The sequence below is a fragment of the Diadema setosum genome, chromosome 16 (genome assembly GCF_964275005.1).
Source record: "Diadema setosum chromosome 16, eeDiaSeto1, whole genome shotgun sequence".
In the NCBI taxonomy this organism is placed as follows: Eukaryota; Metazoa; Echinodermata; class Echinoidea; order Diadematoida; family Diadematidae; genus Diadema; species Diadema setosum.
In genome coordinates, this window is record NC_092700.1 from 20,703,880 (window position 1) to 20,730,830 (window position 26,951).

The 26,951-nt window shown below is 37.1% G+C and overlaps 1 pseudogene; it reads right to left on the reverse strand.

Annotated features, from left to right (window-relative positions):
* Positions 1-820: 820 nt before the first annotated feature.
* LOC140239684 (uncharacterized) lies at positions 821-26,146 on the reverse strand (annotated as a pseudogene).
* Between the last annotated feature and the right edge of the window lie 805 nt (positions 26,147-26,951).

A 26,951-nucleotide genomic window follows, 5' to 3' on the forward strand; every position in this document is an offset into this window, starting at 1 on the left:
ATTATATGCCAGAACAACGTTCAGTTTTGATTTCCCCTATGGGGTCTTTTCGGTGTACCATATACATGTATGTACATAATGTAACTATTTATATAGGCTTGATTATTACTGGAATATCGCGTATTAAGTTTGATATTGTTATCATTTCACAACCATCAAAACCCCTCCTATATCGCCAAGTCCTTGATCTCTCTTCCACATGCCACGAGTGACTAAAATTCCATGTGGACTTTGTACATTTGTAGGTAGGCCTACAACTGTACAAGACGCGTGTTATTTATTTTCTGCTCCCGCTCTGATGGTATAGCAATATCGATATTCATCTTATTTGTGCAATACATAATGATATTTTCACACACACTTACACACACTTACACACACGCACATATACCTACAAGTCTCACTCACCATGGCAAGTCTTCTCGTCCCTGCAAGCCACTTGGAGACCCAAATAAATAAGATTATAATTATTGTTGGTTTTTTTTACATTGCTTAGTAAAACAAAATGGCAATAAATAAGAGATATGCATAATGTTCATCTAGTGTCTGATGAGTGATATATTATTGCATACAATGTCGCCTCACTACATATTCCAGCCATGGAGCTCCAAGAAAATACAAACTTGAACGAGCAGTGAGTTTTATCAATCTCAATGCCAGATAAGTTCATAGACGCTGCCTTGAGCTGGAAGGGTCAAAATGGATATTGTTCAATGTAGACCAAACTTGTAAAGATGAAATTGCACAATAAAGATCTACTCCCAATTACTTGATACCCATCATAGTACACTCATTTCTATGATAGTCTAGAAATCACTTACTAGTCTGTAACATTCATGTACATTTCCTCATGGAAAGCTGGTTTTGTGTCAGCAATGCATGAGTCACGTGTTTTATCCACATTTGCATAAATTCCTTCGTACACCTCAGGGTTTGCTGAGAGAGAGTTTCCACTTGTTTCAATGAACGGTGCATACAATTGCTCAGGCAATGAAGTTTTTACGTCAACTTTGCGTGTTTTTCGAGTTCTGTCTACATTTACGTACAAGTCTCCACACTTGACTGGTTTCTCTGCCGAAGATGTCCCCATTGTTTTAGTCACCCGTGCGTAGAGTTCGTCGCTCATCGGGCTTTTTGGGTCGTGCCGGTCATTGATAACATTGAATTCTCTCACATCTTGAAGAAGAATGTCGATGGAATCTTTCCCAGGATCCAGCAAACTATTTTCACTCGAGTCGAAAACATCAGGGTGATATGGCTCGTTACTGGTTTCAATATCCTGGGGTACCCCCGGTTCTAGCTGATAGTAAAAAACGTCTTCAGAAGGCACATTTGTTGGGAAACTTATATTGGAAGAGAGGATATCTTCTCTGCTTTCAGAGTGACAATTTGACAGCGATGTCGGAAAGATAGATAGGGAAGCTAGGTTTTGAACATGTGTTCTGTCTTCATTGAATGAATGATTGATGCTATCGCGGTCATTGTTATCAAGAATAATTCTGGACTTTGCCCCACCAGGGGATCTAGAGGCAGTTTCTTCCACTCCATTGTTTCTATCGATGTCGACATCTTGGTAGGTACGGTCCTCATAGCCGTTTTCTGTTTGATCCTGAAACATTACCTCTAAGCCAGTGTATGAGATGTTTAATGACGCGCTGATAGTGGTATCGATGTTATTCAGTGAAGAAAATGTGCTCGAGGGCTGGGAAATCCCCGTGGCTATCCCCGCCGCTTCCTGGTGGACGTTATACGAGTTCTCCTCACGAGCCGTGACGTTTCTTAATGTGTTGCCAGGATGATTTGGGAGATGAAGACCATCTGCATCAGGGTCTGTAACGGAAGTGTTCGATGCAATATGATCGGCTGAGCTCGGATCTCGATTAGAAGTCTCAACAGGATACATTTGCAACAGCTCGTTCGAAGCTTGTGAGGGTCTATGCATGATATTCAAAGAACGAGAATGGAAGAATTTCGATCCATGGTAATCATAATGTTATAACTCTAATGTACATTCTGTAGGTCTGGTAAAAAGAAAACAAAGTTACGTTTACACACAATTATATATTTTGATAATATGTATCCTTTTTTTAGACATAACATGCGACATAGGCTTAAAAGTACCATATAAATCGAAGTCATTCGATATAACACTCATCCACGTAGCAATTAATGCACTGAAACATCTGCCAACGTATTCATACATTTCAAATTCATTGATTGTATACTGGAAAATACCACGAGAATAACATCGTTAGTGGATGTCGATAAGAGCTTACTTCTTCAACGCGATTTGTTATCCCCCCACCACCTTTCCCCTCCCTTTTCTTTCCAGACACACACAGAAACATTCAATGTACTGGACCACGTCGAAACTCACCGTTTTTTGTAATGGTTGCACCAAGCCACGGTGACGATGGCAAGCAATACGAGAAGGACGTACAGAGAGATTTTCAGGTTGTCCACGGTCATCTTTATGTCTAGATCTCCAGAAACTGAAATATAAATGCAAGGAATTAGAACCTTATTATATAAGGAAGAACAATATGCCATGAAAAATTTGAAGAGGTTTCCCAAATTTGTGCTGTTGTTGTTATGATTATTTTTTGATGATTTTGCATGTTTTAATCATGACAGCTAGAGGTGATGGAATGAACCAAGATGTCATCAAGAACATAATACAGTGAAAAACATTCCTTTTATGCCTCACTGTTTCAGGACCGCTCTATTGTATAATGGAAGAAACGTTAAATCAACAGTCAAAAATGTATATATATCTATGTACATTACAGTATATCTATATAATGTGTATATATATATGGTATGTGTGTGTGTGTGTGTGTGTGTGTGTGTGTGTGTATTTAATCTCTGTCACACAATCCGTCAAACCAGAAGTGAAAGAAAATGTTTAGATGCCGTTGTTATCCCGAAACAACAGGAATTGTACTTTCCTCATCATGGAACACTTGAATGCGATCAGCTATGTGTTCCTGATTAACCTCTGCTGCCCCTTATAAGCAAATCAAGGTAGGGAAAACACCCGGTTGTAACTTATTTAGATATATATCAGCAACTGCGTATGGGACTTACAAAGTGAACTATAGAAGTGAGAGATAGACTAGGCGCATTTATTTCGCAGTAAAAAAGCACAAAGCTCAATGGACGAATTCTTGATAACTGTGGTTTGGAATATATTCAGTTCTTTAACGAGGTACCGATCGCCTATGAAAGACACAGCAGTTTGCCGGGACGTACTCTCACTATGGGCATGTGAATTAGAACCATTTTTTTTTTAGAACTTCTTTTAAGTCATTAATCCATACTTCTCCGTAACCACTGATACAAAGAAAGAAATCAATATGTCTTTCTATTTTATAGCTGTCGTATCAATAGAATCTGCACTAGGTGATCAACAGATAAATCGTTAAAGTCCTTCAGGTTTTTGACAATAGTAAGCGGCAAACTTGAGTAAGGACTGCTCTTTTAATCGTTTACAAACTATGAAGACAAGTGATTTCACACAGTAATGTTTTGTCTCTTCTTAAGAAAGTTATACATACACAAATACAAGTAGTTCATAATATAGTTACAAAAAGTTCCGTCTGTTATTTCAATTCATTTCAATTCAATCATCTTCGGAGCTGAATACCTGAATTGGGATGATTTTGTACACAGGAAAATGACTAGGCTTAATCAGTCAATTGCATCACAAAATTTAAAATTAGCATTATTAAATGAGAAATAAAAGATACGTACATGTCGTATTGCTTTCCGGAGTTGAGCAAATGAGCAACGGCTGGTAGAGCAAGCAAGAAATAAATAGAACCACTGGAGCCATTTTTCAGAAATTCTTGTTTCATGACACGCACACTAAAAGCAAAACTGTATCAGTCTCTCATAAGGCTTAGAATCAGAGGGTAACTCCAACTCGATGAGAAATGCCTCTAGCAGATTGATACACTTCGTTTAACCTCCAGGTTTGAAAAATAAATGAGATAATAATTATACGTCCAGTTTTAAATGTGGTGTGACTGAAGTTCAGAGTCACTGTGAAATTCTCAAATGCGCAGCGAAAAAAAAAAAGTTGATATACGCTGGCCTGCTGGTGCAAACTGGAGAAAAAGCGTCAGGACCTGCGTGCGGATCTTCTTCTAAACTCTTTAGCTGCTTGTCGCTGTGTGAAACTAAGAGTTGGTGTAAGATGTAACGCCTGTCGAATTTCCTACGGCTTCAAGAAACAAGTACGACAGGACCAATAGAGAGTATGCAGGAATGTAATTAATTCGTTCGGTCTAAAGTTAGACGTCCTCCCAGTCTCTATTTTGATCGATTGCTTCATTGTCATCTTTCCTGCCATCATGATTGTTCATTTTTCGTGTTCATGCCACAATCTTCATTAGAGATTCACATTAACGCTTCGTTGGTCCCCTCATTACTCTACACTGTTTCAGTTTTGAACAGGACAATCTTTTTCCTTACAGACAATATGCAAACATGAAATCAAAAGAAGTTTTTAAGCTGACAAAGCTATCTGTTAACAAAGGAATAAATAAATTACCTCATTTTCCTAGTGATGTAAATAAAACGTATAGTCATTTGCAAATAGAAGTGATATTGCATTCCACCAGTACGTGCGTGTCTGTGTGTGTGTGTGTGTGTCTGTCTGTCTGTCCTTGAGCGTCTTTGTGTCCGTCCCTTTAGGTCTCATGAAGCCTTCTCGTCTATGCATGTACGAGTATTACTATCATTGAGCTATAAAAGGACCCATTCTTGTAATTCTTTAACATGTGACTATCCATCATGTTATCATTTTAATTGATACTCATGATATGAGACCTAATTGAGTACTATAATGTTTATGTACATACTTTAACGGCATTGATAATTTCATATAATATAGGTTAAAGTCGCACTCCATCTGCCCACTCTAAACATCAACTTGTTTGCCCTTTTTTAGATGGTTGCGTTACACACCAGTGTTTTCTTAATTCGTGTGTGTGTGTGTGTGTGTGTGTGTGTGTTTTTCATCTAACAAGATGGCTGGACAACCCAAAGTCAGCCAAAACATAGCTGCATGCAATGGTCATCCATGGGGTCCAGCAGTAGCCTACTTGTAGGTATCGTCAGTGATCGTAGACCGCCTCACCATGCAGCGCTATGCTCCCTAGTCTTTGCGATGAATGTGAGTGAAGCGGGATCTTTTACGTGGGTGGGTTGTGATCCGAATCTCAGAGGATTTTATGAATAGTGGACTCAGTTGACTTTTAAAAATCGTGTTGCTTTCTGTTGCATGCACATATCTTTGAACTAGTTTAAAGCTTGGCTTCGGATACCGTCTTCTTTTCAACTTGCACAACAAAATATCATGATCTATGGTAATGATTCACTTACTAAAAAAAATAGAAGAATAAAAATAATACAACAGATACCAATAGCTTCAGTTTTATAATGATTCAACAATTATATCATATAACTTGATTATAGCATGAGCAGACCAGTGTTATTTCCTCATATCAAATGGTTTAGGGACTACTAATTCATTATCTAAAAAAGAAAGAAATTGTACATTTTTTCAGTTCTATTCGCTTTTATACTTCTTAGATCATTTTAAATGATGATGTGAACCTGAAGTGATGCTTCGCTTTATAACGCTCCGAGAACTATGTGACACGACACATTCCTCTGCTTCTATTCTTGTGGGGGGGGGGGGGGGAGGGTTCGGTGTCATGACGATTGTTTTTCATTTTAATGTGATACCCTTTACTTCGATAGAATATTGAAAACAATATCAATTACGACACTTTATCTATTCCTGGGATTAGATAATTTTCAGAAACATCGTCAAATGCAATGGCTTCTATCACACACTGCATGTGTATGCATACATAGTTTAAATCTATTGAGTTTACATTGGTTGGGGAATTTTTAATTGGTTCATCTCACAACAATCTTTATGACTGATGGATAGTGCAACTGTGTTGGTTTCAGTTTTGAAATGCAATCTAGAGTTAACTGTCAAGAGGCTTTCAGGAGACAGCGGTATTGTGGAGGGATGCCTCCAGCCCCTTGAACAGGTTTTCGAAATGTCCAAACGATGGACTTCATTCTTTGAAGATGGATGAAGACATGTGCTAGATAAGCAAGTATGATTCATATATTACTACTAATGGTACAAGAACTATTTTATACGCAAAACCTGCAAAAATATAGTATAGTTCACATCGTTATGACAGTATGGAGGGCAAGGAAAGATTACACTTAATGCTTCCTTACTACGTAGTAACTTGTGACCGAAGAAAAAGAAGTATTTCGTCTAATCCAAATTAGTCTATTGCTATCTATTGTTTATAATATAATCGCATTATACAAGTTATACAAATGATGATAATAAGAGGATCTATATGGGTTTCGTTCTGTCGTCATGTCAACACCAAGGGACCCCTTTGGCCTGAAGGTCGCCTAATACATCTCATTGTCTTCTGTCTAATACGAGGTTCAAATCAACTGCACCGTCATTGGCTCCTCAAAGATGGAAGATGGTGGGGAAACCCCAGCTTGCATTTTTTTTTGTCGTTGTTGTTGTTGTTTTGATTGTTTTTCTAACGAGTCAGAGTATCTGAGCTACACCATCACATACTAGTCGACAGTCTGCACATGACAGGACCTCATTTGGCAAGAAGAGACTGGTACTAATCGTGAAAGTATAGGAGAAGGACTACAAGCCACGCACGACAGGAAATATTGAATGCAATGAAAAAAGAACGTTAAAGAAATAAACTCCAAAAGAAAAAGACATATTTCTCTACAGAACGCTCCGATAATGACAAAATCGGGTTAGTAATTAGGAAGACATGATATTTCTAAATTTCACATTTTTTTTTCTGAAAACATTAATTTTCTTCACCAGTCGTTGTTAATATTCAAATGAGCGAGTTGACGAGGTCATGCCTTTTTTTTTGTTTGTTTAATGATAGGGTATGATTCTGTATGATGTTTGTTTGGTCATTTGTCATATTTTATGCCATCTTAATCCGTTTTCCCCCTTTCATCAACCGTGGGAAACATATTCTTACGTTTCGAATGGTATTGAAATTTGTATATGTCAACCGGCAATAAGTTTTAGGTTTCCCCCTTAATTTTATATCAAAATTCCGTCTCCTTTTTTCCACTATTTGAATATATTTCCCTTTTCTATTCTTTTTTTTAATATATAATTGACGGATATGGCATGATAACTAATATGTATTTCCGTTTTATGTTGTGTTGATATCACATTTTCTATTTTTAGCTCTCATGGTTATGTGCATTGATATTATTTACCAACTTTAACATTAAACATTTTTTACTTTCTTGCCCGCTCATCTCGATCTTGCCATAATTGTTATTCTCTATACACGTACATATACTATCTCCTTATACCTGTTGGGCAATACTCTCACCTATCAGATTTTTTTATTCCCAGGTCTGATGTGTATTATGTATTCTTTTATTTTCACGCATGCTAATCCCATCAATGGGTTTGTAATTTCTTTTCTATGATTCTCATGTAAAACAACCTTATCAGCCTTCGAGCTGCTAGATTGTTATTTTATTTTTTTTTTTATATTTGCCCAATAAACCATATGTGACCCTGCACCTCAAAACAAACAAAAAGTCGCCAGACATGAATTTTTAGTTAAGACCATAATCTGAAAGAACAGACTTTAAACTTTAAAATGAGGTATAATTCAAATCAAATGGACTCTCCTAACCTATCTAGATATTGGAAAGAAAGCACAAACTCAGGAAAGGTGTGAACTGAGAAAAGAGGCTCTGAAGTACAGTGTCTATTCAAGAGCTTAAACCTTACCAAACCGTGCTGGCTGTGCGATGAATGGGACAGTAAACCACCAGAGTAACAACAATGAAGAGATTATTAGATTAAATTGAAATTAAGCATGCCTCATTAACACATTCTGTCCATAATTAATGCCAACTTTCAAAGCAGTAGCACTATCCTTTCAAAAGTTATTAGAGTTGAAAGTGAAGAGTGTGGACAAGGTTTTTCAGAAATGAAAAAGGGATTCTAAAGGCACACCTAATCACACTATTCTACCAATAATGTTAAAAAAACAAAACCACACTTTCCTGCCCGTTTTATACCAAATTTTAGCATACTGTAAAAGAAGATCCGCTCTTTCAGAAAATATGAAAAAGTCAAGATTGGATAATGGTTGACCCATTTCACTTTTCAGTCCTCACGCAAAATCAGTGTGTGCGACTTTATGTTTGTTTTGAGGTGCACGAGGTGACGGTCACATATTGAATGAATGAATGAATGCTTACACAATTTTTCTTGTACTAGTATGTTGTGTGTTATATACCAGACGTCAGATTCATTTCAAAACTCTGACCATAATACACAAAATGAGCCTCAATTTATTAGCAATGTTGATCATTTATGCAATAAGAAAATGGAGTGACAAATACGATAAATGTATGGTGTGTGCAGGTAAACATCTCGCGCTGTACTTGTAGATTTGAATTAAAGATGCATGTGGTTTAGCATGTGGTATACACTGATGTCTCATATGCTTGTTAAAATTTGAATGATCAATTGCGCCCCTTCCAGTAAGTAATGAAGTGAACGATATGAAATACAAACAGTACAAATAATGGAGCATAAAAAGAAAAAAAAAAAGAGTCGCACGATTTCTACACACACAAACACACAAGCACACACACACACACACACACACACACACACACATATATATATATATATATATATATATATATATACATAAGTATATACAATAAATATATATTATAATACATATATATGAATATGCAAGTACACACACACACACACACACACACAAAAATGGGGCCAGAGTCCACACATCCTTATTTCACGTCTATAGTATATGACCTCCTCATTCTTCTGCTCCTTCCTATGTGGTTTAGCATGTGGTATACCTTTATTGTTTCATATTATGCTTGTTAAAATTTGAATGATCAATTGCGCCCCTTCCAGTTGGTAATTAAATGAACGATATGAAATACAAACAGTACAAATAATGGAGCATAAAAAGAAAAAAAAAAAGAGTTGCACGATTTCTACACACAAACACACACACACACACACACACACACACACATTATATATGTGACCCTGCACTTCAAAATAAACAAAAGTCGCCAGACATGAGTTTTTAGTTAAGACCATATTCTGAAAGAGCAGACGTTAACCTTTAAAATGATGTATAACTCAAATCAAATGGACTAAACTAATCTAAATATTGGAAAGAAAGCACAAACTCAGGAAAAGTGTGAACTGAGAAAAGATTCTCTGAAGTACAGTGTCTATTCAAGCGCTTAATCTTTTACCAAACCGTGCTTGCTGTGCGATGAATGGGACAAAAAACAGGAAGTAAACCAGCAGAGTAACAACAATGAAGGGATTATCAGGTTAAACTGAAATTAAGCACGACCCATTAACACATCCTGTCCATAATTAATGCCAACTTTCGAAGCAGTAGCACTATCTTTTCAAAAGTTATTAGAGTTGAAATTGAAAAGTGTGTACGAAAAGGGACTCTAAAGACACACCTAATCACACTATTCTACCAAAAATGTTCGAGATAAACTGCTAAAATACACACTTTCTTGCCCGTTTTATGATACCAAATTTTAGCATAATTGGTAGCTAGTTGACCCATTTCACTTATTTTAAGTCCAGATATCTTGTAATCGCTGCATGAAATTCAATAATTAACACCGTTAGAGTCTAGTGCAAACATTGGTTTATTCAAAAACGATTTAATCTGTCTTTCACTTTACATTGGTGACTAGAATTCATTGTAGACTTTCTACAGCTCACTTAATAAAGTCTAACCTTTTACTCGTACAACCTGATGAGTCTACCCATTCATGAAAGCATGTAAAACAAGGTTCAACTTTTGAAATATCACATGGTGAAGTCAAAGTGCAATGATTGCGAGGCACGAATGCTTACTTTGGTTAAGTTCGATGGGTGATGGGATATGTTACATATTTAGTACCGCCTGCCTAGACATTCCAAAATACTCGGCAACAAGTAGCGTTTAAACTGAAGGAGGAACATAAGATGTAATTTCATTGCTTAAAATTCCCGAAGTCTGTTCAAGATCCTAAAGGGTTCCAAATTGATGTTTACAATAATTGACCAAACTTTTAAAGTTATAATGATACACATAATGATTGCTTCCGTATAAGATCGCTATCCACAGCATTTTTCTTTCTTTCTTTTTTTTTTTTTTTTAGATAATCGTTCATATGCCTGCGACATTCACGTACATTTCTTTATTCAATGCTGTGAGAAATCTTGTCAGGCATGGACGATTTCCTCGTTTTGTCCACGCTTGCATACAGCCCATCGCACATTATTGTTTGGCTGGCTAGCAAAGCTGTTCCCAATGTTTTATTTACCCAGGGGTACAGTCCCTCGCTAATGGTGATTTTGGTGCCGTGGAGGTCACTGATGTTATCAAGGTCTCCCTCATCATTGCAATCTTTTTCAGGGTTCAGAGAACGACATTCGGTAGTGTTTGAAAGTGCAATGATTGTAAGGTATAGTGCTAACGTCGGTTAAGTGTTTGGTGAGTGATACGATGTTATGTTCAGACCTACATCTACGGCAATATCACATACCTTACGACCTTTAGGTAAAACTTCCTGGGTCAAATCGCAATGTTGACATTTTGCGACTACACATGCGCGTGTGATGCAATTCTAACCTAGTCGATTGCGACGAAGAAGCTAGCGCTCATGCAGAAATTTCCATCAATAAGAATGGAGAAGACAAATGCAACTGGTAAAAAACAATCGCATGATCGACGTGCGCGGCGCTACCACTTCCGGAAGTTACACCGACCCTCGCACATAAATTGGTCGGAGTTTCTTCCCACGACCGTCGTGTGGACACAAGGGTCGTGGTATGATATGCATACATTTGAATTCTAATTGCCGTGCCATGAATTTTTACTCCGACTAGAAATACGTCTGAACATGGCTTATGAGTGGTACTTGCCAGCATATCCACCTGACAGCAAAAGTGGTATTTGACATTATTAATAGAAAAAGATTGTTAATAAATGCAACGCAAAATTAAATGGATGCTTTCAAAGTGCTAATTGATGGATCATTCTGGTCACCTGGTCTACGCAAGTTCATTCTTTGTTTGAACATGACTGATGAATTCCATAATTGTTAATCGGGTAAGCTGAAATACCTTCTCTCGCTTGAAAACTCGTGAAGTGTTTAAAGGAACACTCCAGACGATTTTCCTAATTTCACATCGTGATAATATATAAATCGACAACTCCATGTATAGATTTGTGGAATTTATTGTGTTTCTTCAACAGAAAAAGAATACTTTAAAAAACCTTAAACAAATTACACTGAACAAGGATGATGAAATAGGAGGTTCACATATTTCAGAAATGCAGCAGTATAATTCCATTAAAATACCGCTTGCTTGCGAGTTCACCTGTGTATTATATGCATGCTTTCTTCTTTTGTTCTGCTTCCTTGAGCCCCAGCTCACGCATTCTTATGGTGACTCTGCCATGTTATCGTCCTTGTTCATTGCAATTTGTTCTAAGTTTTGAAAATATTCGTATTCTTCATCCCAATTATCACAAATTCTGAAACTCTGTCCTCAGTATAAATAAATTATAGTTGTTCAAATGAAAAAAAAAATATCTGAAAATCAACCGGAGGTCTCCTTTAAAATCAACTGAGAAAGTCATAGGAGTCACTTGTACCGATGTACCCAAAAGCTAAACCCAGAACTGGCTTATTCTGCGCACAAGCCATCGGGTAATGCTGTTTTAGCGTCAACACTGCGTGCTTTTCGACTTTTGTCCACTTTTGCATACAATTCTTCGCAAATAGCTGGTTTCGGTGGCAAAGCTGTTCCCCTTGTTTTATTTACACGTGCGTACAGTTCCTCTCCAATCGGGGTCTTGGTGTCATGGCTCTCAGAGAAGTGATCAAATTCTCTCACATCAGGGAGAAGGCTACTTATGGAATCCTTTCCAGGATTCAGAAAACTATATTCACTCGAGTTGAAAACGTCAGGTTGATATGGCCTGTTAGTGGATTCAATTTCCTCAGGTACAAGTCATGCGGATCCAGCGTAAAGTAATACACGTCTTCAGAAGGCGCGGCTGTTCGGGAACCTGTATTGGAACAGGAATTACTCTCTTTTCTATTCGAGCAAAGATCAGGCTGGGAAGTCGAAGAAATAGCTGGGTGAGCTGGGTGGTGAACGTGTGCTCTGCCGTAGTGGAAGGCATGATTGATGTGATCGTAGTCATTGTCTCTTAAGATATTTCTAGACTTGGCAAAATCATCAGCTTTGCATGACTCTGCACATTCGTTTTCCGATTCCCCTTTCCCTTGAATAGACACAGATGCATTGCTGGGATCTTGCCTTTGAGTACAAACACCGTCAAATGTTTTAGCGACGTTTAGTGAATTGTAACCATTTTCGGTATCTGTAGTGTTCGACGCAACACGGTCGGTCGAGCTCGGATTTTGGTTGGACGTGTCTACAGGATACATCAGCAATGATTGGTTCAAAGCTTGTGAAGACCTACGTCTGTTATTCAGGGAATGATATAAACAGATAGTGATTATTAATCTAATTATTACAATAATTATAAACATCTGGTGGATAAAAAAACAAATTGTTTTCGTAATCAGTTCTTTGACCTTACATGCACCAACAGAATCTATGATTTAATATTATAATCTATATCATATCACACACAGTCATTTACATTTGTGACCGTGCACCTCAAAACGAACATAAAGTCGCACACACTGATTTTGCGTGAGGACTGAAAATAAGTGAAATAGGTCAACCTAGCCGAACTTGACTTTTTCATATTTTCTAAAAGAGCGGGTCTTCCTTTACATTATGCTAAAATTCGGTATCATAAAACGGGCAGGAAAATGTGTTTTTTAGCAGTTTATCTCAAACATTTTTGGTACAATAGTGTGATTAGGTGTGTCTTTAGAATCCCTTTTTCATTTCTGAAAAAACCTTGTCCACACCCTTCACTTTCAACTCTAATAACTTTTGAAACGATGGTGCTACTGCTTTGAAAGTTGGCATTAATTATGGACAGAATGTGTTAATAAGGCATGCTTAATTTCACTTTAATCTAATAATGACTTCATTGTTGTTACTCTGGTGGTTTACTTCCTGTTTTTGTCCCATTCATCGCACAGCCAGCACGGTTTGGTAAAGATTAAGCGCTTGAATAGACACTGTACTTCAGAGCCTCTTTTCTCAGTTCACACTTTTCCTGAGTTTGTGCTTTCTTTCCAATATTAAGATAGGTTAGGAGAGTCCATTTGATTTGAGTTATACTTCATTTTAAAGCTTAAAGTCTGCTCTTTCAGAATATGGTCTTAACTAAAAATTCATGTCTGGCGACTTTTTGTTTGTTTTGAGGTGCAGGGTCACATTTATACATTACCTCACAGTACACTGAAGCATGAAAGAAAATAAAATATACATTATTTGAACATTGTGTAGACACATTTTAGATCTGTAAGTTTATTGTGCATTCTTCGATGAAAATATCACGAAAAAATGTGAATACCAACATGAACTTATACCTCCTAAAATTTTAGTTCCTTTCCCCTCTACTCGTTACACACAGAAATAAACGATACTGGGTTGCGCCAAATCTCACCTCTTTTTATAATGGTTGCACCAAGTCACGGAAAGAATGGCAAGCAAAACGAGAACGACGAACAGAAAGGCTCCAAGGATGTAGCTCACAGTAATGTTCTTGTCCAGATCTCCAGAAACTGAAATATAACGAAACAAATTAGACCCCTGTAAAAAATGTGTAGAGATTTTACAGCAGTATGATATGTTATTTTTCTATTCATAATTTTGCATTTTATGATCATGGCACAAGTGACGATATGAGACATAGGATCATATGTGCACAACTGAAGTTCAAGACAGGATGAGAAACGCTTTTTGGTCTTACAGGCAGTCGACTTGTGTATGGAAAAACAAACAAACAAACCGAGAAATCAATAATCTACACACACGTACATACTTTAATGTATATGTAACACATACAACAATATACGATACATAGACTAAACCTCTATCACAACATCCGTCACTTAAGAAAATGTGTTATATGTGAATGTTGTTGTCATCTCATAGCATTAAGTATTCTGCTGTCTTCATCATGGAATATATGGAACACACACTATCCTCGGTTAATCAATATCAACGTAATAAATATCGTGTCTATTTTCCAGGGGGCAATTTAACCCCCCTGGGAAATCACCCCGGACCCTTGAATCTCTGACCCTAACTCTATTCCTATTATAGCCCTGGACTTAACCCTTACCCTAACCAAAACTCTAACCATAAACCTATTCCTAACCCTAATCTTTACTCTAATATTATCACTAACCAGTGATTAACCCGGGGATCATTGCGGGGGGGGGGGGGGTAATTACCCTGATACGCTAAACATCAACTGTACTATCATAGCATGAATAGATACATGTACGTGTTCGTGATTGAACTCGGCTGACATGCAGCTAAAGTAGGGAGGGGAAAACATATATGTCACGATCAGTGCTTAATGTCTTCAATAACCATTGAATTTAGAGAAAATAATCAAAGAGGGAAAATGGAGAAATGGACTGGACTCATTGGTTTTATCGTACAGACACAATAAGCTCACCAGAAGGAGTAGTAACAACAGCTGGTTTATGAAACGTAGTCAGTTCTTCAATGGGCCGCTGATTGCCTTTGGAAAACACAACAGATATAAGTTGGTGGGTCTTACACACACTATACAAATTGCTTAAGACATGATAATTGCTGTAGCCATAGAACCGAAACGAGATAGAAGATCCTTAGTTTAAATCATTTTTCACAGCTACTTCTCAGCCCGAACTTCTCAATACCTATTTAGGCTAAGTATACATTAATAATTGCGCACTTTGTTCTATACCTGACTGCTTTATTGCTGTCGTGTATACAGTCACAGTCTGTACTTCCTGATCAGTGTTTAAGGCTGATGATGTTGTGATCGTAATGGACTACTTGATTTGGGGCTACCCTTTTCAATGATTTACTGATGAATTCATATAGAGACAAACGATATCAATAAGCTTATGGAACTGATGAATTCATATAGAGACAAACGATATCAATAAGCTTATGGAACGTTCTATTTCTTAAAAAAAATACAAAAAGAAAACTACATCCTGAATACGTTAATTCACATATAATTACAAACTGTTAACGTTTTAATACTCACTTGCGGTCCTGTCTGTAATTTGTGATGGTGTCGTACTTATTTCGCTATCGTGCACCACATTCTCTGTAACCAAAAGTGACCAAAAAAAAATGCAGTTGTCCAATTTAGGGCTCACTTCTTAGAGGAGGATCCGGGAATTCCGCATAGGGGAGTCGCCTTCACACTCACAAAATTAAGGGGGGGGGGGCGCACGCACCCTCACCATTTTTTTTATTTCTTTTGTTTTAAACAAAAATAAAGAAGGGCGTGCGCCCCTTTTGATCCGCCACTGCTTTTGCAATGGCTTATTACAGTTTAGATTTCATAAAGACAAATGATTTCCATATAGAATTATGGACTTGTTTTCTTGAAAAACAACAACTACACATTACAACCTAAATACGCTAGTTCAAAGTATGAACTTTGTAGTACTTACATGAGGTCCTGTCTATAACTGGTAATGGTGTCGTACTGATTTCGGTATCCTGCTTCTCATCATCATTACCCAAAATCAAAAATGCAATTGTGTAATTGAGGACTACATTTTTCAGTGACTTAGACATAAATCCATAAAGACAAATGATTTCCACATAGGAATATGGACTGTTTTTTTTTTATGTAAAAAAGACACAATGAATCATACAACCTGAATACGTAAGCTCAAATAATATACCAAGTGTGAACTTTGTAATACTCACTTGCGGTTCTGTCTGTAACTTGTGATGGTGTTGTATTGATTTCGGTATCATGCCTCTCATTCTCTGTACTTAACCCAAAACCGAAAATGTAATTGTGTAATTTGGGACTCCCTTTTGCAATGACATACAGATTAATATTCATACAGACAAACGATATCCCCATGGAACAAAACTACAAATGCAAGCTAAATACGTTAGTTCAAAGTGTAAACGTTCTAGTACTTACCTGAGGTCCTGTTTGTAACTTTTGATGGTACTGTACTGATTTCGGTATCATGCTTATCATGTGTAACCGGAAACAAACAAATTGTGCAATGTAGGACTACGTTTTTCATTCACTTACAAATTGAATTCATAAAGACAAACGATTTCTGCATAAGATTATGGACTTTTTTTCTTTGAAAAATACACATAAAACCTGAATACATTAACTCCAATAATATATCAGGTGTAAACTTTGTAATACTCACTTGCGGTCCTGTCTATAACTTGTGATGATGCAGTATTCATTTCGGTATAGTGCCTCTCATTATCTGTGAAAAAAAAAACAACAACAACAACGACTGAAGGCAATTGTGCAATTCAGGACTCCCTTTTCAGGGGCTGATACTGGAATTCCGTACAGGGTAGGCGCCTTTACTTTCACAAAATTAAAGAGGACCGGCACGCACCCTCCCCATTTCTCTTTATTTATTTTGTTTTAAACAAAACTGAAGCCACTGCTTTTGCAATTACCTACAGTTCAATATTCGTAAAGACAAAAGATTACCACATAGGGTTATGGACTTCTTCTAAAACACACACACACACACACACTTCACATACAGTACAACCTTAATACGTTAGTTCAAGCGTGAACTTTGTAGTACCCAGTTGCGGTCCTGTCTATAACTTGTGATGGTGTCGTACTGATGTTCGTATTGTGCCTCTCATTATCTGTAACCCCCCCCCCCCCCCCAAAAAAAAAAAAAAAAATGCAAGTGTTCAATTTAGGACTACCGTTCTCAATGACTAACAATTTAATATATTATGAAGACAAACAATATCCACAAAGAATTGTGGACTTTTTTCTTCGATGAAATTACACGTTCAACCTGAATACGTTTGTCAAAATAACATACCAAGTTTATTTATTTTAGTTTTAGGTTATACCAAGTTTAGTTTACCAAATTTGCAATTTATAATATTCACTAAAGGTCCTGTAAATGATATGTAATGGTGTCGTACTGATTTCGGAATCGTACCTCCCATTTTCTGTAACAAAACAATGCCTTTTTTAAACATCGGAACCAATGCCACAATAACCAGGTCTAATTATGTCTTTAACAAATAAGTGAAATTACGGAACACTGTTTTCATACCTGTTATTGGGATTCATTATCTATTATGTGTCTTTAGGTATTCAGGTTTGAACGTTTATAAGCTGAACGTGTTACATTCAGTTTTGTGTCAGCATTTGTGATGAAGGAAACATGTCATTCTACTGATTAAAAAACAAAATTAATTACCCGCAACATACATCAGCTTATAAAAGGCGTATACTTATTTCATCATACACACCAAAATCATGGCCATGATTTTACAAGCGTAATAACACCCCCCCCCCCCCCCTTATGACAGTTACTAGGCCTAGTGATAACCTTAATATGTCTGAAATTATGGAAATGAAAATTACTTAATTCAAATCGTAATGATTAAAGTAACGATTGAAGGAAAACTGAGCAAGTGAAATCATGCCTTGAATCAGATGAAAGTCTTCAATGTTGCCTTACATTAATTTTTCTTGCACTTTACCAAGGTTTGAAGTGGAATCATCCATTTGATTTTCGTCGTTTATGTCGGGGAATAAGGCAAGGGCTATTCACTGTAATTGTTTCTCCCTTTCTCTTTTTTTTTTTTTTTTTTTTTTTTTTTGCCGCGGCATTGCAGCTGGCTGGTATAACACATATAGGAATTGTTGGCAGATGTCTTTTTCCCCTTCATGTTTCGACACTCCACGTGTATTGCTGAATGGAAGTCGAAATCTTAAAGCATGTCGCATTTCCATTACCACACCTCTATTAATACTGCTATCAAAGCAACCGCTAATTTGTGTGTAGCATGTGGTTACCTGTTCTCCTTTTATAGTATTTGAGAAGAATCTTCTGTTCCCCGAATATTAATGGTCGTTTGTTTATGTGGTTTTGTGTGTGTGTTTTTAATTTGGTCTTTAGTTGTACCCGTGCTCCTCTCATCCTGATCTTCACAATGGGCTTTTGTTGTGACCTACACTCAACAAGCTTGCTATTAAGCAGGTTACATCCTATTACTCTAGAGTATTCTTTTACTTTGATTGAAACTAACACATCGACCTCCATGTACTATGTTAGTATTTTTCTTCTTGTATATCTATTTGATAAAGCTAAAGGTTATGTATTATCATAAGTTGTTATACTTAATTCATTTTAAATCAAAATGTTAGAAATAAGATTGGAATTGATATTCAGCACAATATTTGATCTTCTCATATCTCAACATGAACAACTGCCTGATTTCTGTACTTTCACTTAGAATCTTACAAAGATTTGGTTCTGGCTACATTGTGTCAGAGTGAAAGGTGTATTGTGCGACAGACCATTCATTTCATCGTTGACTGCCTGGCAAGTCGGGACTAACGCGTTCCAAACCGGGAAGTAAGTCGACCGTCCATGTATTCCCACACACTGCAGTGTCTCGCTACCATTTCACATGAACCCTTCGCCACAAGTAAGAGTCATCTTAGATCCAAAGCGCGTGACATTCGAGTCCCAGTGGCCATCAGACACAGGGTCGAGATGTTTGCAAATCCCAACTGAAACTTTCGATAAGAGAGAAAAGGCTTGATTTATAGAATCATATATTTTTGTTATTTTCAACGCCATTTCCGACGTAACCATTGACGCCAACTTACTTTTTAATTAGATCATATTATTTTCTTTTTTCCTAATGACAAAAAGTAAACAAACAAACAGAATGCTATTAATAAAGTGGTGAGGAATGCCTGTGAATAATACATGAAAACGCAAATTGCTCAAATGTAAAAAAAAAAAAAAAATGTTAGAATTCAAAGTAGTGCATGACCGTACTTGGTGTTTTTTCTACCAGATTCAAGTTTCGTATCACTGCTTTTAGCAATAACAGTTGACAGTTTTACTGTACATGTAGACAGCAAGTATAATGATGTATCCACGAAGCATTTGTAGTAAATAATGTTGTCGTACAAAGTCTGAAATCAGTACCAATATCAGTTAAACGTTATAAAAATATTCAAACATGATTCTGTTTATAGAGAATAATGGGAATTGGGAAATGATTCGTACTTTGTAGTAGCTCACACTCTTTTAGGTACTCACGGTTAAACAAACAATGGTGTTGCCTTCCGGTTTCAGGTCTCCATTTATGAGTATAGTTCACGCTAGAAATGAAGTTGGCATAATTTTCTGATTGATAGCACATGCAGATCCTTTTATGAACAATAGCAATGTCATGGTTTCCGGGTTTTTCTCTGCAGGTGGACACACACTCTCCGTCAGAATTAACGTTAAATCCAGAAACAAATGCAGCCTGAAAGAAGTGAAGATAGGTGCTCTGGAAGCATCCAAGAAATCCAGGTTCTGCATGTATACAGATGATTGATATAGCTAAATTCTGCATGACATTTCGTTGTTGTTTTTTTGCCACAAACAATTATACACTCAGTAAAATGAAAAGTGAACACTCTTTCCAGGTCATGTTTTTCATGGACGATTTTGATACAAATGTCAATGTATTATTTCCTTATTGTAGACAATTGAAGTGGGTGTCGACTCAGTAGTCAATACAAAGGTCAAATTTACACATGACTATACACATTCATTTTTGTCCTCCAAGGCACAAAAGCAATAATTGCATAAATTGACGTATCATTCATTTGCAAATGCCCTAAGATTATTTCATTGTTTTGATTTAGGAAATCAAGAGTTCATGAAACAGATTAAAGAACCGAAGTAAATATTGGTTTTAATCGTCCTAATTTGAATTAATGATTCAATTTCTACCATATTGGTCAGTATTGCTTCTCTCCAATATCATTCCAATTTAGATTTATTATTATTATCATTATTACTATTACTATCATTATTATTATTCATCCAGCATTTCAAACACAAAGCAAATGTGATTTAGCATGACAAAGAATAAAATGAATTATAACACAGCAAGAAAGAAAAAAAATGTAAAACAGGCATAGACCGTGACATACCAAACATGGCTGCCAGTGGCAAGAAAAGGAAAACTTAATAATGCCATAACCTGCAGGTCTTCTATTCATATCCCGTCAACCGTGGAAAAAAAAAAAATCTCTACCAGTCACAATACATTTAACATGCAGTCGTACAGGACAAATGGGGGGGGGGGGAGGTAGTGAGGAAGGCAAATAACACTGTATGAATATACATAGCCATCATTTTCTGCATTTTCTAGTGATATCGAAACTAAAATTTAAACCCTCTCCAAAAATTGCCCTTCTAAGAACCTGTAGAGTCTGTGAAATATCTTCAAATACAATCATTATCTATTCTTCAATCTGATGAGAGGCCTTCTCGGATTACGGAAAACTTATGGATTGCTGTTTGTCGCAACCATTCGGTTCTGGCTTGAGGAAAAGAAATCTGACATTATACTCTACATACTGCTCACGGAGTAATATAAGAGATTTAAGAGAAATGAGAAATTACACAAATTCATAGTGAATTAAATTATGCAGCGTTTGTACACAACACGACATCATTACCGATTAGCTAAGTCCTCCTCGATTCAAGAGCTAGTGATGCATTTTATAGCACTTGCAATCTCTCCTCAATTGACATTTCTTGCCACCTTTGGCGCAAGATCTTTCGTGTTACCCTCCTCTGAACTTTCTCCAAAGCATCAATGTGTTTCCTGGCATAAACAAAACCAAGCTGGAACCCGATACTCAAGGATATAGGCAATACAAGTGACTTGTAAAGACAAAGCAGTGCACAAGAGGAGACTCCAGCTGGCAGGCGAGACAGCAGACCAAAACATGCGATTAGCTTTTGGAATCACATATTGCACGTGATCATCTCAATTAAAGGTGCATAGTCCCGGTAGTGTAGATGGCGCTGTTGATGATACAGTCGACAACCGTAAGCATTGATACGAAGATTACCGAAGTTGAGCTGTCATCAAGATGCCTTCGTTGTCTTCTCTGCGCATCGCGCAGTCTGTTGTAATGCCTGGGTGCGTGCATATGTGCTTGTTATTATGACATCACAAAAGAAGTTTGCTAAAGCGGTCATCCCCCTCAGCCGAATCATGAGCCGAACTATGATCGGACCACTGAGTATACAGTGAATCGGACTTCTTCGGACTCGGGGAAGTGGGCCACAGCGTAAGCGCTAAAGAGGAGTCGATAGCGTAGGTCTCTATAGGAAACTTGCGCCGTGCCCCTGCGTACGCATTTGACTAAAACACCGGGACCATGCACCTTTAAGAGGGCTCAAGGGCAATTACTCCCTGGGCAATTACTCCGGACCCTTCAACTGGCCCTAATCCTAATCTTGATCCTGAAACTAATCCTAACCCTACCCAAAACTCCTAACCCTAACCCTAAACCTAACCCTAACCCTAATCTATACCCTAACCTTACCACTAACCAGTATTTAGTCGGGGGGGGGGGGGGGGATTGCCCTGTGGGGGTAATTACCCGGATACGATTAAGCGTGCTATTCAGCACAATTCAGGTGCAATTTGCAAAACTTTTAGTCTTCAAGGAGTTAAGTTGCATTTTGTTGTTTGAAGACCACGTTATCATTTTGGTCAGGTCTATTTGCAAAATCTGAGTATATCTTGCATTTGCAATCACACGATACAAAGGTGTGTCATCAGGGAATAGTACACACGGAGACTGAACTGCATGAATAATATGATTGATGACCACATAAAGAGACTGGGACCTAACACACTCCCTGTCGGTATATCCCTGGTAAATTATGATCCCAGCCCATTCGGAACTACAGCCACGGTGCTTTACAAGTTGTTGTCTGTTACACATGAATAACCTAATCTCGTTCTATATACATTTCTCTTTGAATATTGTAATTCACAGAAAGTTTATGAAGAAAAAATGTGACACATGACATACGGTCAAAATCCTTACATAAATTAAAAAAAAAACCAATCCATGGGCAGCAAACTAGTACATGAGTAACACAAGATCGCTTCTACTGGAGCCATGTTGCGTATGAGACAGTAAGTTTTATTTTTTTTCCCCAAATACATTGCATGTGTGCAGCTCTGGTTCACAATCGTTTACTCTCACAGGCAATAGAGGTGAGCGCCACTGGCTGATAATTGCGGAAATCTGTAACATTTCCAAATTGATGAAAAGGGGTTACTACAGATTTCGTCCATTGTATAGGCAATGGATTAAAAAAAGGAGGGGGGAGATTGGACTACGCGTTGCAAAACCACGACTATTGTGTTTTGACTGGTTTCAGCACGCCAGCTGTAATGCCGTCAAGACCTGAAGATTTCCCCCTATGAGTCTCTCCATCTCGTATAACGGGAATTCTATAAAAGTTAATGAGGTTGACAGGTTTAGATCTAAATCACAAACACTAGGTAATTCTGGTATATATGGAGCGTCAGTAGAATTCAATACAGACTAAAGATATCCAGAAAAAACTTAAAGATGATTACACTTCTGTTGAAAGTCCCATTTGTTGAAAAATTGATTTAACACCTTTTGGAAAGGATCTCTTCTTTAGAACATGTTATAGTACATGGTGCAGTCTCATTAATGATGACCAAAATGTAATTCACAAACCGTAAAAAGCTGGCAATCAGGTAACAATCTGATTAGAGACATTTGGCTTTGAAGTTTAGATGACGTCAAAGTGTCCAAAAGGTCAGACATTAACTTTTGTATGTGCCATAGTGGATACACCCTACGTGCCACATTATTTTGAAATACCAACGTAGTCATGCTTTGAGAAAACATTCTGTTTTTCAAGTCTATGTATGCTTTATAGATTTCTGCTGAAGTGTAAACGAAGTGAACAAAATGTTAGAGATAATGCCAGGCTTTGCATTGATGTATAGAACTGTATGACAAATCTGTGACTGATTCCTTTCAAATGCCCAGTGGCTGTAAATGGCTGTAAATGTGGCTATAAATGTAAAAGTATGACATTTGCACAGAAAACAATGACAAGAACTTAGAATTTACACGCAAATGCAGTAGGGAACATCGCTTGATAATCAATCACCACATATAATGCAAGCTATATGCGAGAGAAACGGAAGTTCGAGAAACGCTGTCATTGTACTGTTGCATTTGGCGATTTATCGATCGGTTTGGGAGGTATTTGTGCGTTTGAGCGGAATATGGGAAGTTTGTACCCCGTCGACTGAGTCGGGCGTGCGAATGTGGCACGTAGAGAGTTAAAACACGCAGTTTGTCACATCAAACAGCATACTGATATGCTACACAGAGCCGACAAAGGTCTTTGTATTTATGAAAGGGAGTATTCGAAGATCTCCAACTTTCTACTTTTTACAAGCGTCAATGCCTTATTTTTCACTTTTTCTCATTATTTGATATATCCGAACTTACCGGAATAATGCAGTAATACGTGGTATTTGACACTTCAAATATATTAATTATATTAACAAAACTGTATATCCCCTAAAACAACAAAAACAAAAACAAAAGCCGTTTGTTCCTGTGATATGCATTCATAACAGATCGCTAGTATTTTTTTTTTTCATGTTCAATCTTACCTCTGCATTTAAGTCTCACAGCCTTGTTCGAGGGACACTCAGTTCCTTGAGATAGACAATCCTTAACTCTTGAACGCTGGCAATCTGTTCATGGATAGTTTTAAAATCTGTTTTAATATTTGATGTTAACCATTATACGCGGTAAGACTAAATGTTCCGTCATATCTCTATAAATTCGGTACGTTACTTTGGAAATCGAAATTGTTCCGATAAGAGTCGTAGCAATGACATTGTAATGATCTATATAAAAAAATCTCTATATTTCTAACTCAAGAATTTCTACATTTCCTAAGTGTGCAAATTTACTTTTAGATTGTCTCGTGTGTCTTTGTATTCGGATTCTCGAGTTGCAGAGGAAATCTTACAGTCATATCCATATTCTCACAATCTATATACATACAAGATTGTAGTTACCTGTATTGTATGGAAACCACGTTCTGTCCGATGCTGCTACGCTTGAAATAGGTTGAGTTGAATTATCTTTTACTGCTGGGAAGCCGAGCTCTCTGCAGATTAAATCACCAGCTCTAGGAGTAAAGCCATCATAACATAAATATCTTCCTGGCTCCAGGACCACTAAGCCATCCAGGGGAGAGGATCTGCTGACCAGCTTTACCGATGGCATTTCTTGATATAGAATGAATATGGACATTTGTCACTGCATGTGCGAGTTCATGAGCTTTTGATATAAGAAATAAAAGATGATATAGACAGTAGAGTATACCGAATTGATAATGATCTCTTTCTGTTACAGACAGCACGTAGCACGAGATCTGATGGCCCAACGTAGAGATAGATATAACCTAGGAGGTACTAGGCGAGCACCTCCTTGCTATAACTATGATAGATTATCTATCGCTGTGTGTCCACAATATAATTTCGATCATAGTGGGAAATTCTCACTTTTCACATCACAAAGTTCAGTTTTGCATGCGTATTAGACAAGGACTATAGCGTCGTCGATTGTTGTTGTCCTTCTCACTCTTTATGACAATTAATCTGTACTTTTGTACACTTTAACCGTTCTCTCTTCTGCCATTTTTTTTCTCGATAAATGTTCAAGTTTTCTTCTGCCTCTCCCATTCGGTATTGAGGAAAGCAGTATCTTCCAGTTATTGCAGTTTCCACGGTAGGAAAGTGCCATATTATATTTCGGCCCAGGACTTAATTTGCCTATTTCTGTAATTTTCAAGAAACATGTCCAAGTTTGTAATTTTTTTTTTTGAACTTTCTTTCTGGATGTGTAGATCATCCTTATAAAATTATCTTACAATGAATGCTTATGATGTATCTGAGATCCTTTGAGAAACATTACAAAGGCTAATCGTACTTTTTCTTTGATGGAACAAAGCTTTACAGATACAGCTGAATTTTGATTTTTTTTTTTTTTGTGGAAGATACACAAGGGAAATCCACTATTGAAGCTTTCTGACGGATTTTAATTTACAATCTCCCCAAAACTACGGTTATACAAATAGTAATACGTCAAAAACAGAAACATGAACAGTTAAATGACAGAGAGGCATTGAGAAAATAAAAAGATATTGCACTACTGACAAAGAGGCACTATAATATTTGAGTATATGAATATAAGAACGACCCAAGTCCAATTTTTAGCCAAATTCAGTTTGACATTGGAAATTGTAGCTTATGCATGGACTCATCTTGTGTGTAAATGATAAGTCCTAATTACCCCCGGAAGTGCCTGAAATAAATGAGTTAAATCTTATATGAATGTAAGAATGAATGACTTGGGTCATTCTTACATTCATATTATAGCGCCCTCTCTCATCCTTCTCTCATCTCTATAGCAGAATATCATGTATATGAATCAAAGAACGACCCGAGTCCATATGAATCAAAGAACGACCCAAGTCCATCACACAAAATGGCGTCTCCACAATTAATGTTAATGCTAATTGTCATAATAATACATGTTCTAATTTGTATATACAATGTTGCCTTCCCATCACAGTTAAATAGAATATTATTGGACAAACAAAAAAGATATGAAGTTTTTTTTTTTTTTTTTTAGTTTACTCGAAATGGTCTTCCATGGACTTGGGACGTTCTTATATTCATATACTCATTTGCCAGACTAAGGCACTATAATATTTGCCAGATTTCCAAAGTACGTGATAGGAAGGACACAACTTTGATCACATATTTGCTCATATTCCCACACTCTTGGCACATGCATACAACTCTGTGTTGAGGAAAGAAGAATGTTATCATGAAAGTACGTGAACACTAATATGCATTGTTTACAAGGCCAAAAAAAAAAAAAAAAAAAGAAGAAGAAATATACTTACCCTTGTAACATTTCACAATCATCTTGAAATTCGCTGGATATCTATATTCCCCTATTTTGGTTACACGCAAGTTAATCTGGTGTGCCAGTGATAAAACAGAGAATAACTGATTCAGAATCAAATTCTCAAATGATCTGTTAGATATTACATCCCGTGTACGAAATCTCATCCATTCATTGTTGATAGATTGAATGCCAAGGAGAACTCGCCACCCTATAGGAACCTCTATATCCCAACTGCTGTCGGCGATGTTTTCTCTATCACACCATATGTTGAGGTCTAGTGGCTTCCCGGAGCAATTGAGAGTGAAATCTGCAGGCGCATGGGAAGAACCAAACGAGAGAATTGCAAGTAAATTGCTTGCATCAGGAGAAAAGGGAAAAAATGATTGAAATTGTTGATCTTTCATGACTGGATAGTGTTTTGCCATTCACAGTCATTGTGTAATAAGAAACAAATGATCCTTTTACCTATATTTGTTATTACTAGTTTCATTGAAATTGTTGCCAAATTCTAAAGTTTAAAGGGGGTACTACAGTACATCAAACAAGTCAGAGATCTTGCTCAGTTTAATAAAACGTCAATTACCCATATAGTTGTACTCAGTGATAATTAATTCAAATATGTTAACAAAATAAGAAAAGGACATAAAAATCAAACTCTCAAGCTGTTAGTTTTTTTTTTTTTTTTTTATGTAAATACAGGTAAAGCCTCCCCCCCCCAAAAAAAAAAAAAAAAAATGGGGGGGGGCGAATGAATGATACGTACACGTCGTGTTGCAATGCGAGGATGAGGAAGTGAGCAACGGCTGGTAGAGCAAGAAACAG